At 45.1% G+C, this 17,506-nt stretch overlaps 1 long non-coding RNA gene across 1 annotated transcript; it reads right to left on the reverse strand.

The window, feature by feature from the left end:
* Nucleotides 1-7,146: 7,146 nt before the first annotated feature.
* On the reverse strand, nucleotides 7,147-8,053 carry LOC115086250. The gene is made up of 3 exons (XR_003855186.1): nucleotides 8,006-8,053; nucleotides 7,731-7,820; nucleotides 7,147-7,185 (listed from the first exon to the last, which is right to left on the reverse strand). It is a non-coding gene; the product is annotated as an uncharacterized LOC115086250 (long non-coding RNA).
* Between the last annotated feature and the right edge of the window lie 9,453 nt (nucleotides 8,054-17,506).

The raw sequence follows: 17,506 nt of genomic DNA on the forward strand, positions 1-17,506 counted from the left end.
GGGGAAGTTGGGAAAAAGAATCAAAATTCCACGAATTTTCGGGTTAAAGTCGGTTTTTTATTACTGCGCACTAACGGATGTTAGTGCGCATGGACTATCCGTTAGCGCGCAGTCGCTGGACGTAGTGCGCAGTACATGGCGCCTCACCCTACTGCGCACTAACGGATTGTTAGTGCGCGCTAGGTGCATGTCAGTGCGCACTGCGATATGTTAGGGCGCACTAAGGTAAACTGATACTACATTGATACTTTTGTGTAAATTGAAGGTTGAATATGTATTCCTATTGGGTGTCTTCTTGTTTTTTATTCATTACCAAGGTTACCAACAGCCAAGGTGCTGTTTTTTACAGATTGTTTTATATGGGGGATGGGGAATGGGAATGGGGGATAGAGCTATTAGCTTGAAGTTCTAATCCTACTGTAGTAGTGTGTCTGTGGATATTGTGATTATGTCATCAATCATGTGACTAGAATTTGTTTGATATATTATGCATAATATTCATTTGCATCATTTTTGAATTGGCCACTTAAATTAATAGGTTTATTTTCCCTCCTACTTTTAGTCAATAGGTAGCTATAATAGCTATATAATAAGGGGTGCTCTGCTTATGTGTTGCTTTTGTTTTGTGAGTTTGAGGAGAAAACATCAGTCAATCAGTTTATAGCTAGCTGCAGCTGTTGATTTGATAGCTAATATATTATACAGCCTTTATTGTTAGGGTACTATCTGCTAGCTGGCTTAGCTAGCTGATACTAGTATCAGCCTATGATACTAGCAGCCAGCCAGTAGCTAGCCATTGCCACTAGCCACAGTAGCATATAGCTGCTACTGCTAGCAGCCAAGTACCACTAGCCAAAATTAGGGATGTGAATCGTTTTAGGACGATTACAATTATCGTCCGATAATTTTAATATTGTCTTAAACTGTTATGGAACACAATACAATAGAGATTCTAACGATTTATCGTTATAAATCATTAGAATCGTGAGCCGGCACACTAAAACCCCCTAAAACCCACCCCCGACCCTTTAAATTAAATCTCCCACCCTCCCGAACCCCCCCCCAATGAGTTAAATAACCTGCGGGTCCGGAACGGCAGCGGTCCGGAACGGGCTCCTGCTCCTGCATCTTGTTGTGTTCAGCGAGGGTTCCGGCGCCTCGCTGAACGACCTCCTGCAGTCGATCTCCTGCCGGCGCCATTTTCCATACGGAAAATGGCGCCGGCCATACGCGTATGGCCGGCGCCATTTGCCGTACGAAAACGATTCGCGGCGGGAAATCGCTCCCTGACCCCCGCTGGACCTCCAGGAACTTTTGGCCAGCTTGTGGGGGGCCTCCTGACCCCTACAAGACTTGGCAAAAGTCCAGCGGGGGTCCGGAAGGACCTCCTGCCGTCCAATCGTGTTCGCCTATGGCCGCCGCCATTTTTCGGCGCCATTTAGGAAAATGGCGCCGGCTGAACACAACAAGATGCAAGAGCAGGAGCCCGTTCCGGACCGCTGCCGTTCCGGACCCACAGGTTATTTAACTCATTGGGGGGGGGTTCGGGAGGGTGGGGGATTTAATTTAAAGGGTCGGGGGTGGGTTTTAGGGGGTTTTAATGTGCCGGTTTTGCGATTTTACGATTTTTCGATTTTTCACGATTTTTCACGATATTTTACCCCCCCAAACGGCAACAATACGATTCCCTCCCCCTCCCAGCCGAAATCGATCGTTAAGACGATCGAGGACACGATTCACATCTCTAGCCAAAATAGCCAATAGCCACAACCAGTGAGCTGAGCTGAGCTCTACTCTTTTTTTCTGTTTCTTGAGTGAGCTCTTCGTTCGCAGCATTCCTAGCCTAGGCATAGGCAGGCACCAGCACTCCAGTCCAGCAGCAGGGCTTGCATATAAAGGACAAGGTGAAGGTAGGTGCGTTGATTGCTTTCTGAACATTGCAGCAGTAGAGTTTTAATAGATTTATAAATATATAAAATTATATAATATTATATTTATCAATATTATATAGATGTATGTGTAATCTACCAGATTTATCACTAATAGTGTTTATAGCTAGCTAGCTAGCCATAGCCAGTGACACTATGCTAATAGCTAGCTTGGCTATTAGCCTAGTGTCACTGGCTATGGCTAGCTATTAAAGCCAGTGAGTCACTACTATCAAATCAATTCTACTACTAAACCTATAATTGGCCAATAGTCTGTCCAATATCCTATATTATGTATCTTGTGCTTGGCTTGAGGCTTCTGCTCCTGTGTGTGAGATTTGTGGGTAAGACTTGAAGTGGGAGGGAGAAGTTATTTTAGTTCAAAGAACAGAATAGGCCTGAAAAGGATATGAAAAAATAGGAATAGGACTTCTCTAACCTCAATGCAGAAAAGCCTAGCCAGTCCTGCCAGGAGGCTAATGTAATGAGTGAACTGAAGTATTGCAGCCTAGTTTCAGTCTCAGTCTGCTGCAGTTTGATGCTCTGGCCAATGCATGGTATAAATTGCAATATAATATATTAGTAAGTATACTATATCACATTATCAATTGTCAGTGTCACTCACTGACTAATAATCACTATATCCTTCTTTGTCCTGTGGTCTGGGGGTAGCCTTAGCAATAGCTAGCTAGCTAGCTAATGCTATTAGCTCAATAAAGTTTTAAAAATGAATACCAAACTAATTTATTAACTTGTTTAATGTACTATTTATTATATATTTCTTTGACCACAGGATCATAATGCCCCTACCAGTACCCTCTGGAAAAAAACGTGTTGGTAGTGATAGTGCTACTGGAAAGAGCTGTCTGCCAGTCCCTAGGAAAAAACTGCGATTTTTTGAGAAGAAAGAGGATGTAGAAGTGCAAGGAAACTTGTTGCAAGGGAAGGAACGAGCAAAATTTGAGGGAAAGGTGAAAAGATTAGATGAAAGAATGGTGCTACAGAAAGTATTGGATGATGATGATGAATCAGATATTGAGGAGGAGGAGGAGGAGGAGGAGGAGGAGGAGGATCAGGAGTTTTTGGCTAGTAAACATTCTGAGGAGAAGGAGGAGGAGGAGAACAGAAGCAATGACAATGTTAGTCAGATTGCAAAACAAACAACTACTGCCAGTGCCAGCAGTATTGCTGGTACCCTGTCCCCTACACCATTTGAACATCCACTTGTGACTACTACTACTACTACTACTACTACTACTATTTCTACTACTAGTATGAAAATGACAAGTATCCAGCCTAGAGTAAGGAACAGTACAAGGACATCAAAGATTTGGAATCATTATCATGTTGTGGCTGACCAGAGATTTGGACAATGTATCCATTGTAAAAAGATGGTGAGCCGTGGAAGAATTATTGGACATCTTACTAACAGCAACATGAAATATCACCTTGAAAGAGAACATAGAGCACTGTTGCTTGCAGAAGAAGCTGGTCCCACCGTGCTTGCCCAGGCTTCAAGTAAAGCAACAGGGAAGCAGCCACAGAAGGAAAGTAGTAGTACTAAAGAAGATACAGATTGTGTGCATCTGCAGAAGCAGCAGTCTCCTCTTCCTCATCCCCAGCAGCAGCGGCAAGCTACCATGGAGCAGATGGGGTGGTGTTCTTCTGCAATGTCACAGAGCAGGAAGCAGGCAATGTCTAAAGTGGGTACACGACATATTGCTGTAATGATTGCTTTGGATGATCAGCCACTGCAGATTGTAGAAAATGAGGGATTTAAGCGGATGCTCCATTATTTCGCCCCTTACTACAAACTTCCTTCAAGAAGTACATTTAGCCGTCAGGTGCTTCCTTCCCTATACAGAAAATGTCGTGCTGAAATGCAGATTATGATGGCAAGGGCAAAGGGGAGGAGCATCCATCTCACCACTGATGTTTGGACTAGTATGAATGCAATGCATGCATATTTGTCTCTAACAGCACATTGGTGGCAGCTGGATGAGGCATTAATACCTGTAAGCACTAGCAGCATTGGCAGTGGCAGTGGCAGCAGCTCCAAAAAGGTTTCGCCAGGATACCATTGGGCTTTACTGCATGCTCAAGTGCTAGACAAGAGACATACTTCAGAAAATATCTTACATGCAATTCAGGGGATGATGGAAAAATGGAATGGGCTCCTTAGAAGCAGTGATATGGAATGCTTAAATGGATTTTTCATTACTGACAATGGTTCCAATATTATTAAGGCTCTGGCTGATGGTAGATTCAACGGCATCCGATGCTTTGCACATACCCTGCATCTGATAGTGAGGGATGCTTTGGGGCTTAGTGGCAAGGAAGGTGGTACTACTAGTTGTAGTAGTCAACTCCTGAAGCGGTTTGATTGAAAAGTGTCGCAAAATAGCTGGGCATTTCAATCGTAGTGTAAAAAGTGGGAAGCAACTCAGAAAGAGGCAAATAGCAGTTGGCGCACCTTTGCACAACCTTCTTCAGGATGTGCCTACCAGATGGAATTCCACCTATCTTATGTTGGAGAGGTTGTCTGAACAGCAGACACCTCTTCATGATTTGGTAATGGCAACTGAAATTGGATTGGAAAATCCTCTTGGATGTCAGGACTGGACAAACATTGCACACATGGTGCATGTCCTCAAGCCTTTCAAAGTATATACTGATGCATTGAGCTCAGCTAATGCCACTTTGGGTGGTGTCATCCCTGTAATAAACTATCTGGAGGAGGTATTAGAGGAATTTCTGCATCATCCAGATTTCTCTAAGGAAGTGTTAATGCTTGTTAAATGCTTAAAAGAGCAAGTTCAAAAAAGATTGAAACCTCTCATGCAAAGGGATTGCTATATGTTAGCCACGATGTGTGACCCACGTGTGAAAGGCAGTATTGCTCTCAAGAACAATGCTCTTACACATTGGAAAAAAATGTTGATTAAAATGGTTGAAAACATAATGTCTAACAGGGTCTGTTCCACTGGTAACGATGAAAAAGAATTAGTATCATCCTCTCAGTCTCCAACTCCATCCTGCTCAAGTACTAGTATGATCAGCTGCTCCCCTACCCCTTCCATAACACATCAAAATATGAGTTATTCCACATTTAATGAACTGCCTGCCATGTCACAAGCAATCGCATCAGCTGTTGGCAGAAGAGTTACTACTACTGAGTCCTACCTGCAGGAGAATGTTTCAGAACTGCATGTTAAGAGTTTTCTGTCTGAGCCAATTCAGAGCATGGACTCAGATCCCTTGAGATATTGGGCACAGAAAGCTTCAATGTGGCCTGATCTTGCAATACTAGCACAGCACTTTCTTTCCTGCCCGCCAACAAGTGTGCAAAGTGAAAGAGTATTTTCAATGACAGGGAACATAGTGAGTCCACACCGTGCACGTTTGTCTCCAGACTTAGTCGAGCAATTGGTTTTTATCAAAACAAACTTTCCACAGCTTGGGTATCCGAACTTTCCCTGTGACTGGGAGGAGTGAGCCTCTTGTCGAGGGCCGAGATCCAAGGTCAAGGGGTGGAAGAGAGGCTTGGCTCTATGCAGCTGTGCTCCCCGCATCGCTTGCTGGGGCGCCCGGCCACAAGAGGCAGCAGCGGCCACAACATTGCCGCTGCTGCCTCTTGTGGCCCACAGGAGAAGCCAGTCTGGGAGTCACAAGACATAAACACTCTGTCCTGCTGCGTCTCCAACACAGGCTTCTCACTCCCAGGCTCCTTTCCCCCAGTGTCCACCTCTGAGGCAGGCAAGTCCTCGCTGGGTTCTTCTGCCTCAGCGTCCATCTCCGACAGCATGATTGTGTGAATGAAGTATGAAAGAATTTCAGGCCAATACAATATTAAATTGCACTTACAGTGCACAGAGAGGTTGATACTCTAACTAAGTAGCTAGTGGCTGTACTAGTAGTAGCTAGCTACTAGCTAGCTACTAGCTAGCTACTACTAGCTACTGGATATCCAAGTACTAGCTACTACTTGGATATCCAGTTTATATCCAACTAGTAGCTAGCTATAGCTACTAGTTGGATATAAACTGTTACTGTTATATCCACCCTACTGTAACAATATATTGATTAACCAAATATATACAGACACCCTTGAGTGTAATAAAAAGAGAAAACTGAGCACCCAGAAGTTGTACATTTCTGAAGGATTTTTTGTTCATGAGTCTGCTTTCTCCTAGTCCTTCTCCTTACTCCTACTTTAGTATCACAAGCATTACATTTTTTGCTTCAAATGGCTATCTTGGTCATGGAGCAATTTTTGGCATTGACGTGTGAGTCATTGCAGTAGCTTGAGTGCTGCACACAGTGCACAATATTGTATTGGCCAGGTTGAAAGATGTGTGAATGGTCAGTAGCCACGGTTGAAGCCTTGACGTTGGCGCTACTGCTCACAAGTATACAACTTGTGCTAATTCAGCCAGACTGAATGTTGTATGGAAGTGTATGACTAACTTAGTTACTACTACTAAAACAATGAAATGTGTTGGATTAATAGACATACATCCGTACATGTCTGCTCTTTGTAATTTAGTAGTACCATACTATATTATTTTGGAATAATTATTATTAGTTAAATGACTAATAAATTAATATATAAAAAAGAACAAGCAAACGTTTAAAATGTGTCAACAAATTTATTTTAACATATAAATTTTATATTTCACACACCACCAGAGAGTAAACACATTAAAACAAAAAAAAAAAAAAAAACCAGGCCAGCAGCCCAGGTCAAGGCGAAATATGATGCCTTGACTTCATGATGTTGCAGCAGGGTCAGGCTCATGTGGAGAGGAGGGTGCCGCCACTGGAGAAACCTGCTCTGAAGCAGAGGGAACTGGCACCTCCTCCTCATGAGGCATCTCATGAGGAGGAGAAGCCATTTCCCTCTGCTCCTGAGGGGCCTCCTCCAGGGCTAACAACCTCCTCTCCACATTGCAGACACTGGCCTGCAGCTCTCCGACCTTCTGCTGCAACATCATGTAGTCGGCATCATATTTCGCCTTGAACTGCCGTACTTCCTGCAGGATCTCCTCCAACTTTGAATATTGTGCACAGCAGCACTTACAGGTTGGAGGAGATCCTGGAGGAAGTACGGCAGTGCTGGTGCTGGTGCTGGCACTGGCGCTGGCGCTGGTGGTGGTGCTGGTGGTGGTGCTGGCACTGGCACTGGCGCTGGTGCTGGTGCTGGTGCTGGTGGCAGTGGTGGGCCGCTGTGAAATAGTATTCGCAGGCTTTTCTTGGCCTGTAAAGAAATTAAAAAAAATAATAATTCAACATGAGACACAGAACTATACATTATACATACATTACATAGTCAGATATGACAAATAAAAAGCAAATACTACTGGATGCGTGTGAGCAAGTTTATAAAATAATCTACCCCTTATTTAGTTTATTGACCTTGAGGATTATAGAAAAATGAGGAGTCCATTGCAGGGGAGAAGGAGTGAGGGGAGAGTGGAGGGATATCAAATCTATCAACATAGATTAGAGAGAATACATAATTTGAAGGATTGGAAGGAGAAATAATAGTCAATCTCAGGTTACACAGAATATGATGGTAGGAGATACACTACAAACCTCTTCTTTTTTTTCACCTTCAATTCTTTAGTTTATCATAGCCACTCAGTGACATTTAATATATACAAATAAATAAATACACACATCCCCCCATTCCCAATCCCCAGCCACTATAACTGACTGATATAAAAAAAAGATTTTGTTTTTCAGCCTCAGATAATATATAGTACTACTGTACTGGCCGTGCCAAGATATATTATTTCCTACCCAGACCACTACTTGTCGACGTTGCTGACTCCGTCCTCCTCTGGTGACTAGGCCCAGGAAGCCCCGCCTCGTCCCTGCCTGGGTGTGGTTCTGTACAAGACAAATCAAAATTCAGAGAACAACAGTTAGAATTTTAAAAACAAGAATGAGATCAGACACAATGATTCATTCACTGTTATATTAAAGAAACATTTTTAAACACAAATTCCATTACAATTAATTGAATAGTTGTGTAATGTGTGTTGTTCTTGTGTAGTATTCTGAAAACAACTTACCAGGCACGGAACGGGGCAAGGTTCGGCGGACCTCCTCGAGCCACCTACCCTCGTGCAATCGCAGATGGCGACCTGAAAATTAGAGGAATATACATGAAAAAGAATAACATTGATTAATTTTACAACATGCCCATGTTTTGCCTTGACCTACTAGATTATTTTTTATGCAACATACAAAAGTTAGTTATACATAAATACTATTTTATTTATATTTCAATGTGGCTTTCAAAAAAATCCCAAATACCACCATTTCAAAAAGATAAATATAAATATCAATAATATACCACAGATAATTTTATTTCCTTTGTAGTCTAGTTATTAAGTATTAATACTAGTATAGTATAGGGTAAGGGTGGTACACTAGTAGCTAGCTAGCTAGTAGCTAGCTACTAGTATTCTGTTTTTTTAAAATATATTTACTTAACATTATAACTTTTATTACTTATAGTAGTTAATTATTACATTATAATTATATAACTCACTGTATGCTACTAGTAGCTACTGTAGCTAGTATTACTATCATACTCTATTTAATTTTCAATGACAAAATAATATACATAATTTATAATTGAATAATATGATCAACATTATTATTTCTCACCTTTCTTTTTGAGGTCTTCCACCTCACGAGGGTAGGAGGCCCGCCGGCAAAACTCCTCCTGGAGAGAGGCCCAGGCAGCAGTCTCCCTTTGCAGGTTAGGCCTGCTGCCTGGGGGGGTGTATAGGTTCCTCTCATCCAGGAGCATGAGCCGGGCCAGGAGGTCCACGTCGGCCTGGGTAAAGCGGGGCTTCCTGGACCTTGCTGCCACCTTGGAGGAGGACGGTGGGGAGGAGTCAGACTCCCTCCCCCTGTCACCACCAGACTCCCTTTCACGTTCCATCCTACCATGAGAAAATAAAAAAGGAGATGAAAAAAGTATGTGCTATAGGACAGCTGTTTGTTTAGAAGCTCACACCACTAATGCAGGGAGGGGCTTAGGCAGCTCCCCCCTGTCTGTGAAACCAGCCCTCAGCCCTCACCCTCACAGTGACAGTACACTATTCAGTTCAGTGGCTGGGACATGGGGGGAGGGGAGGAGTGAGGGTCAGGCAGCTGAGCTCCCCCCCCCCCTGTCTGTGAAGCCAGCCAGCCTCTCCACTACGTAATGCAGGCAGGGGGGGAGCTGTCTCAGCCCTCCCCCTCACAGTGACAGTACACTATTCAGTTCAGTGGCTGGGACATGGGGGGGGAGGGGGGGGGGTGAGGGTCAGGCAGCTGAGCTCCCCCCCCCCCCTGTCTGTGAAGCCAGCCAGCCTCTCACTACGTAATGCAGGCAGGGAGGGAGCTGTCTCAGCCCTCACCCTCACAGTGACAGTACACTATTCAGTTCAGTGGCTGGGACATGGGGGGAGGGGAGGAGTGAGGGTCAGGCAGCTGAGCTCCCCCCCCCCCCCTGTCTGTGAAGCCAGCCAGCCTCTCACTACGTAATGCAGGCAGGGATGGGAGCTGTCTCAGCCCTCACCCTCACAGTGACAGTACACTATTCAGTTCAGTGGCTGGGGACATGGGGGGAGGGGAGGAGTGAGGGTCAGGCAGCTGAGCTCCCCCCACCCTCCTGTCTGTGAAGCCAGCCAGCCTCTCACTACGTAATGCAGGCAGGGAGGGAGCTGTCTCAGCCCTCACCCTCACAGTGACAGTACACTATTCAGTCAGTGGCAGGGACATGGGGGGAGGGGAGGAGTGAGGGTCAGGCAGCTGAGCTCCCCCCCCCCCCCCCTGTCTGTGAAGCCAGCCAGCCTCTCATGCAGGGAGGGAGCTGTCTGACACTGACAATCTCTGTTAAACTTTTTTTTCACTAAATTAGCATAAAATTAAATGAAGTACTTTTGTGTGTTAAACTTTTAATTTCCCCTAATGTAAGTAACTTCATTTAATATTATTTTTATATTATTTTATGCTACTTCACCGAAAAAAAAAGTGCATTAACTATTTAACTTAACCAACTAACTAATAGTAAAGTAATACTGTATAAAAACTAAAACAAAATCTTATATATTTATTATATTATACACTTACAGTGGTAAAGTTGAAGTTAATGATGCGTTCTCTTACTGTGCACACTGCTCAGCTCACGTCACTAGTCCTCACAGTCACTACTGCTGCTGCTTGTGCTCTCTGTCTCAGTCAGACAGCACGTACTAAGAAAATAATTATTAGTGCATGTATTTTAAGCAAAATGGCCTCTGGGGACCTCACAGAGCATGCTCAAGGTAGCACGCACTAATCCGCGTTTGTGCGCACCACCCAGCGGTAGTGCGCACTACCCAGCGGTAGTGCGCACAAACTACGGATGAGTTAAAATACTGATTCTACATTCCCATTGGCTGTTTTCCAGGTGGTGCGAACCAGTGGGAGCCCAGAACCGTACATTTAGCTAACGAACTCCTTAAAAATTGATACGTTTTACTTAAAAGTTGCAATTTTTGGTAGTGCGCACTAGCATTAGGTAGTGCGCACTAACCGGAACCTTGGGCGCACTAACCCCGGTAGTGCGCACTACCTACGGATGAGTTAAAATACTGATTCTACATTCCCATTGGCTGTTTTCCAGGTGGTGCGAACCAGTGGGAGCCCAGAACCGTACATTTAGCTAACGAACTCCTTAAAAATTGATACGTTTTACTTAAAAGTTGCAATTTTTGGTAGTGCGCACTAGCATTAGGTAGTGCGCACTAACCGGAACCTTGGGCGCACTAACCTCGTTAGTGCGCACTAACTCCGTTCGTTAAAAAAAAAAAAAACCACACGCGAAAAACTAAACTTTTAAACGAATCGGTCGACCGAAGCCCGACCCGATTCCTAAACACGAAGCACATCTCCAGAGCTGCCAAAACATTGCTCTCAACACCTTTACTTACCCCACTCCTATGACAAATTAATGAAGTAGAATAAGGAAGGTTTCATTCTTTTTCTGTGACAGTGGAACTCTCTGAGGCCAAATCCCTCCTCCGCCTTGGCCTTGAAAATTCTCGTTTGTATATCTGCTTCGTCCACCAGATTTTAAAAGACCAGCAAGAGCTCACTAGACACAAATAGAAACACCCCATTCTAGGGGCGAACCCATTCTAGGGAGCCCTTTCCTGCTCAAAGGAAAGGGAACTCTCCCCGGGGCCAGCCTGTCTTGCCCCTATCAAAACCACAGGGACCAGACAAGACTACCTCCACTCTGCCAGCCTGTCTTGCCCCTATCAGCTTTCTGCCACTCTGCCTTGCTGCCATACACCAGAAGACTCACTCAACTCCTTGTGGTGTTCTTGCCACTATCATGGTTGCTCAGTGTGTTGGTGCTAGTCTTTCTGCTTGCTGTGTTCCCCCTTCATTGTGCTGTAGGATGTCAATGCCATTTGTCTTCCCACTTTGCCTGTCGTGCTGTCTTTGAGGGTTCATGCAACTGTTATCGGTGCTCTCTTTTGAAGCTGTGGTGTGTTTTTCACACTCTCGCTGCTGCTTTGCACCTCTGTTAAAGCACTCTTGTCACTCCTGGTACCCCTTTGCCCCTTTAAAGTGCCTTAGGCTATTCATGCCACTTTGGTGCCACTTTGCCACAGTCTAAGTACCTTGGAGCTCTTTTCTCATTCTGATGATTGCTCTCCAGAAGTTTCATCAGAATTGATAAGAAAACTCCAATTCTGCAGCCAAAAATAGGCTGCAAATACTTCCCCCATTGACTTTAATGGGAAATCGGAAACGAATAAAACTAATCAACGAATTGGTTTTCCCCCCTATGAAACAAATGCAACAAATTTGGGTCCCAGCGAAATGAATACCGAATCAAATGTTTTCCTTCTGCACATCCCTAATATTCAGATCATTCAGCCTTTCCTAATAAGTCTTCTGATACAGACTCCACATCATTTTGGTCGCTCTTCTCTGGACTGCCTCCATCCTGTCTCTATACTTGTTGAGATACGGTCTCTAGGACTGAATACATGCTAAAGTGAGGCTCACCAAGGATCTATGCAAGGGCATTATCACTTCCTTTTTCTTACTGGTTATTAGAGATGTGAATCGTGTCCTCGATCGTCTTAACGATCGATTTCGGCTGGGAGGGGGAGGGAATCGTATTGTTGCCATTTGGGTGTGTAAACTATCGTGAAAATCATTAAAATCGTGAGCCGACACACTAAAACCCCCTAAAACCCACCCCCGACCCTTTAAATTAAATCCCCCACCCTCCCGAACCCCCCCCCCCCATGCTTTAAATTACCTGGGGATCCAGCGGTGGTCCAGAACGGCGGCGGTCCGGAACGGCCCCCTCAATTGAATCCTGTTGTCTTCAGCCGGCGCCATTTTGCAAAATGGCCGCCGCAAAATGGCGGTGGCCATAGACAAAAACGATTCGACGCAGGAGGTCGTTCCGGACCCCCGCTGGACTTTTGGCAAGTCTTGTGGGGGTCAGGAGGCCCCCCTCAAGCTGGCCAAAAGTTCCTGGGAGTCCAGTGGGGTTCAGGAAGCGATTTCTTGCCGCGAATCGTTTTCCGTACGGAAAATGGCGCCGGCAGGAGATCGACTGCAGGAGGTCGTTCAGCGGGGGTTACGCCGCTGAATGACCTCCTGCAGTCGATCTCCTGCCGGCGCCGTTTTCCGTACGGAAAACGATTCGCGGCAAGAAATCGCTTCCTGAACCCCGCTGGACTCCCAGGAACTTTTGGCCAGCTTGGGGGGGCCTCCTGACCCCCACAAGACTTGCCAAAAGTCCAGCGGGGGTCCGGAACGACCTCCTGCGTCGAATCGTTTTTGTCTATGGCCACCGCCATTTTGCGGCGGCCATTTTGCAAAATGGCGCCGGCTGAAGACAACAGGATTCAATTGAGGGGGCCGTTCCGGACCGCCACCGTTCTGGACCACCGCTGGATCCCCAGGTAATTTAAAGCATTGGGGGGGGGGGTTCGGGAGGGTGGGGGATTTAATTTAAAGGGTCGGGGTGGGTTTTAGGGGGTTTTAGTGTGCCAGTTTTCCTGCCCTCCCCCTTCCCCCGATTTATGATTTTTTAACGATAAATCGGGGGAATTGGTATTGTATCGTGGCCCTAACGATTTTTGACGATTTAAAATATATCGGACGATATTTTAAATCGTCAAAAAATGATTCACATCCCTACTGGTTATTCCTTTCTCTATGCAGCCCAGCATTGTTCTGGCTTTAGCTATTGCCTTGTTACATTGCTTTGCCACCTTCAGATTGCCAGACACTATCACCCCAAGTTCCCTCTACCAGTCCATGCACATTAATTAACAAAATATGCATATTCATTAAAAAAAATATGTGAGAAAAATACTGTTGCACAACAACATTACATTCTACATAGAAGGCATTACTGAAGGCCCCTTCTCCTCATCAGGTGTGCCTATCCGAGATCTGTAAATGTACCTTCTTGGTTGCTGCTCCTGATTTTTTTCAATCAATTGCCATACGAGATAAGATCTATGCAATATTCAAAACGTTCTAAAAAGCAATTGAAAATTTTATTATTCAATTAAGCATGCCAATAATATCTTGCCCTATGTTTTATCTCACACCATCTAGGCTGCAGATGCTATTTTATTTGCAAGTTTATTTGATTTTATTTTTATCTTATTTCACATTATTTTAGCTATAGATGCCATCATCTTTGTCATTGTATTTCATCTTGTTCATTTTGATGTTATGTTAATTTTAATATTTTAAGGATTTTATTATATATGTTTTATTGTTAGCTGCCTAGGGCTTTGTCTATAGGCATATAAATAAATAAACCATGAACCACTACTCTTTAACTCCACATCACATACAGCTCTTTTGGATTACCGCACCCTAGATACATGATTCTACACTTATTGGCATTGAATCCCAGCTGCTTTGACCACTCTTCAAGCATTCTTAATCATTTTTCATTCTCTCTACTCATTTAAGCATGTCCAATCTGTTGGAGATCTTAGTATCGTCCACAAATAGACAAACTTTACCTTCTAGCTCTTCCACAATGTTGCTAACAAAAATATTGAACAGTATTGGTCTCACAACAGATCACTGAGGTACTCCACTTAACATCACTCTCTCTTCAGAGAAGGTTCCATTTACCATTACACACTGCATGCTGTCGGTCAACTAGTTTATAGTCCAGTCCACTACCTTGGTGCCAAGTCCCAAGCTTCTCATTTTATTCCCTATGAGGGACCATATCAAAAGCTTGGCTGAAATTCAAGTAAACCACATTAAGCGCTCTTCCTTGATCCAAATCTCTAGTCACCCAATCAAAAAGTCAATTAGATTTGTTGAAAGGCCCTTCCCCGGTGAATCCATGCTTCCTCGGGTCCAGCAATCCACAAGTTTGTAGACAGTGTATTTATTTATTTTATTTAGATGTTTGTAACCATCGTTCCAAAAGAAGATCACCACGGTTTACATTATTAGGGTTCATATTCATGATCAACAATCATATGCTTTGAGTTAATGTTCACTCTTTGAATTCAATAACATAGGGAATACATATTTTAGATCATAATTATACATCCTCATGGCTATCATGGCAGTTCCAAACTAATATATTTCACTATCCTTTCCTTCAGCAGTATCTCCATTAATTTTCCCACCACCGAGGTGAGGCTAATCAGCTGTAGTTTCCAGCCTCCTCTCTGCTATCATTCTTGTGAAGCAGAACCACCACAGCTCTTCTCCAGTCATGTGGCACCACTCCTGTTTCCAGGGATTTATTGATCTAGGCAGTGACTGGCACTGCCTAGTGAGCGAACCCAGTAGGCCCATGCCATCAGCAGGTGGACACGCTTGGATACAAAGGTCAGTTTTTGCCTTTGCAAACCTCTTTCCCCACATGTTGAGCCCTTGGGTTCAGGGGCCAGCAGGAGGTGCCAAAGAGCTAAGACAGACCAAGGGTCAGGGCAGGCAGAGTACGAGCTAGGTCGTGTTCCAGGCAGTAATCGGGACTGGCGGCATTCAGGCGTAGATGGATACAAGGCAAGAGCTGGAAGCATTCAGACAAAGCAGAAATCCAAATTGAGATCAAGGCAGGCAGCAATTAGGCAAAGTCAAGAAACAAGCAAGGGTCAAGCAACAAAAGATCAGTCCAAAGTGGAAAGGAAAAGGCAAGGAAAGGAGAGGACTAGGTGGAAGACAGGAACTGGAACAGGCAAGGCGGAGAGAGGAATTAGGCCAGAGAGAGCAGGGAATAGTGGGAGTGAGGAAGGAAGGCTCAGCTGGGTCCAAGGGCAAGGCTGAGCAGAAACAGAGACATCAAGGTCAGGGCAGAAGAAGACAAGAACAGGAAATGGAGTTGGTATAAGGTCAAGAACAGGAACAAAGGCAGGATCAGGAGCAATGTGCACTGCAGCCCGGGCAGAAAGACCTGTTGCTGAGGCAAGGGCATCTGGGAGTGTGAGGTTTAAATACCCCAATCTGTTGATGTCATTGGCCGACGCTGTGGCCAGGCTTCCGTTGTAGGACCAATATCAGCTGGGAGGTGATGTGCGGATGCACCTAGGAAGTGAGACCAATGGCATTGAGGAAGCAGCAAAATGGTATCTCTGCCACTGAGGAGTTGCGATGTTGCAGGCTGAGTCATGCAGTTGTGGGGCCGTCCTGTGGCAGATGCCTTATTACACAAAGGCAAATATAGCTGCAGGTCATCAGCATTAAAAAAGTGGCTGACCTGAAGCTGTAGTTTCATATCTACACACATACTTTGACCCATTCTTTTACTCACATAGTGTTAGGCCTACCGGCCTTGGAACAACTCCTCTCTGCTCCTCCACCGCTTCTTGTCCTCCGGCTGCAGCGCAGGCATGCCCCCAGCAGGGACGACACTCTCCCCACACCGCTGGGGTCGTTCCATTCCTGTTCCTGGCAGGGACACCACTGATGTCAGCCTCATCATCCCCCCCCCCCCCCAGGTGCGTGCGCGCACAGCCCGCACAGATTTAAAGGGCCCACAGCTGGAAGACGCCGCCGACTCCTCCTGTTCACATTGGGGTCTGTCCTATTTGTTCCCAGCAGATTCTTGTTCCTGCCTCCGCCTGCCTGTTCCTATTCCTGTTTCTGCCTCTGACTCCCTTTGCCTGACCTGGACCCCAGGTTCTGTTTTTCCCTTCGGACAGATCTCCTTGGCTTGACCTTCGGACTGGACCACATTGCTTATTGCCGCCTGGCACCGACCACTGGATTGGTCCTCACGTTGCTTGATTGCCGCTCGCCACTGACCACTGGACTGGACCTCACGTTGCCTGATTGCCGCCTGTCACCGACCACTGGACTGGATCTTACTTCGCCTGCTTTCCGTGCCTTCACCTCCTCTCTCCACAGGGGCCCTCCTAAGTCCAGCCGGTCCAGCACCCAAAGGCTCAACCCACGGAGAACAGGATTGGTATTGGTGAAGCTCTGGACGGCCCCTGTCTTCCATCAGACTCGCCTCCTGTCGTTGGGAACCTGCAGCAGGTCTTCCTCCCAGGTAGTGTCAATCCCAACACAGGCCAAGGGTCCACATTTCCATTGAGGTCATAACACATAGATAGCAGGTACAAAGTATATGGACACATTTTTGTACCTGTTTGTCAAGTAAATTTTTAAAGACACATTATGTCACATTATATCACCCTTCTATTTACACCTTCTTCACTCTCACCCAGACATAGTGATGTGTCAGCATTCCTGGGTACTGAGTTATGCCCTAGTATAGCCTTGGAGGAGGAAGGTCAAATGGTCAGAGAGAATCACCCTGGTATAGCAGGAACTGATCCTGTAGCAAGTACTTGCTTTCCAGTTGATGCATTGTCCTTTCGCAGCAAAGACGAGTCTTCTAGAGCTATAGCCCAGAAAAGGAGTAGGTTGGCCATCATAGTTGGTAATTCAATTTTAAGAATGTAGATAGCTGAGTGGCTGGTGGATGTGAGGACCTCCTGATAACTTGCCTGCCTCGTGCAAAGGTGGTGAACCTCACGAGTCACCTAAATAGGATTTTAGACAGAGCTGGGGAGGAGCTTGTTGTCATGGTATGTGCAGGCACTAATGGCATAGGAAGGTGTGGGAGGGAGGTTCTGGAAGCCAAATTTAGGCTTTTAGATAGAAATCTGAAATGCAGAACCTCCAGGGTAGCATTCTCTGAAATGCTCCCAGATCCATGTGCAGGATCCATGAGACAGGATCCATGAGACAGTCAGAGCTACAGAGACTAGTGCATGGATGAGAATATGGTGCATGGAAAAGGGATTCATTTTTTTAAGGAAATGGCCAACTTCTTGGGAAAGGGGCAGTCTTTATTGAAAGGACAGGTTCCACCTTAATGTAATTAGGCTACAGGCGTTAACTTTTAAATTTTTCTTTATTTATTTATTTGAAGATATTTCTTACCTGCCCAATTGCCAGACATCTGTTCTGGGAGGCTTATAATTTTACATACACAAATCGGAAATATAACATAATAACAATTTAAAAATGCCTACACTCTCCCAAAGGTCTCCTGGAACAGATGA

The sequence above is a fragment of the Rhinatrema bivittatum genome, chromosome 2, assembly GCF_901001135.1.
Source record: "Rhinatrema bivittatum chromosome 2, aRhiBiv1.1, whole genome shotgun sequence".
Lineage (NCBI taxonomy): Eukaryota > Metazoa > Chordata > Amphibia > Gymnophiona > Rhinatrematidae > Rhinatrema > Rhinatrema bivittatum.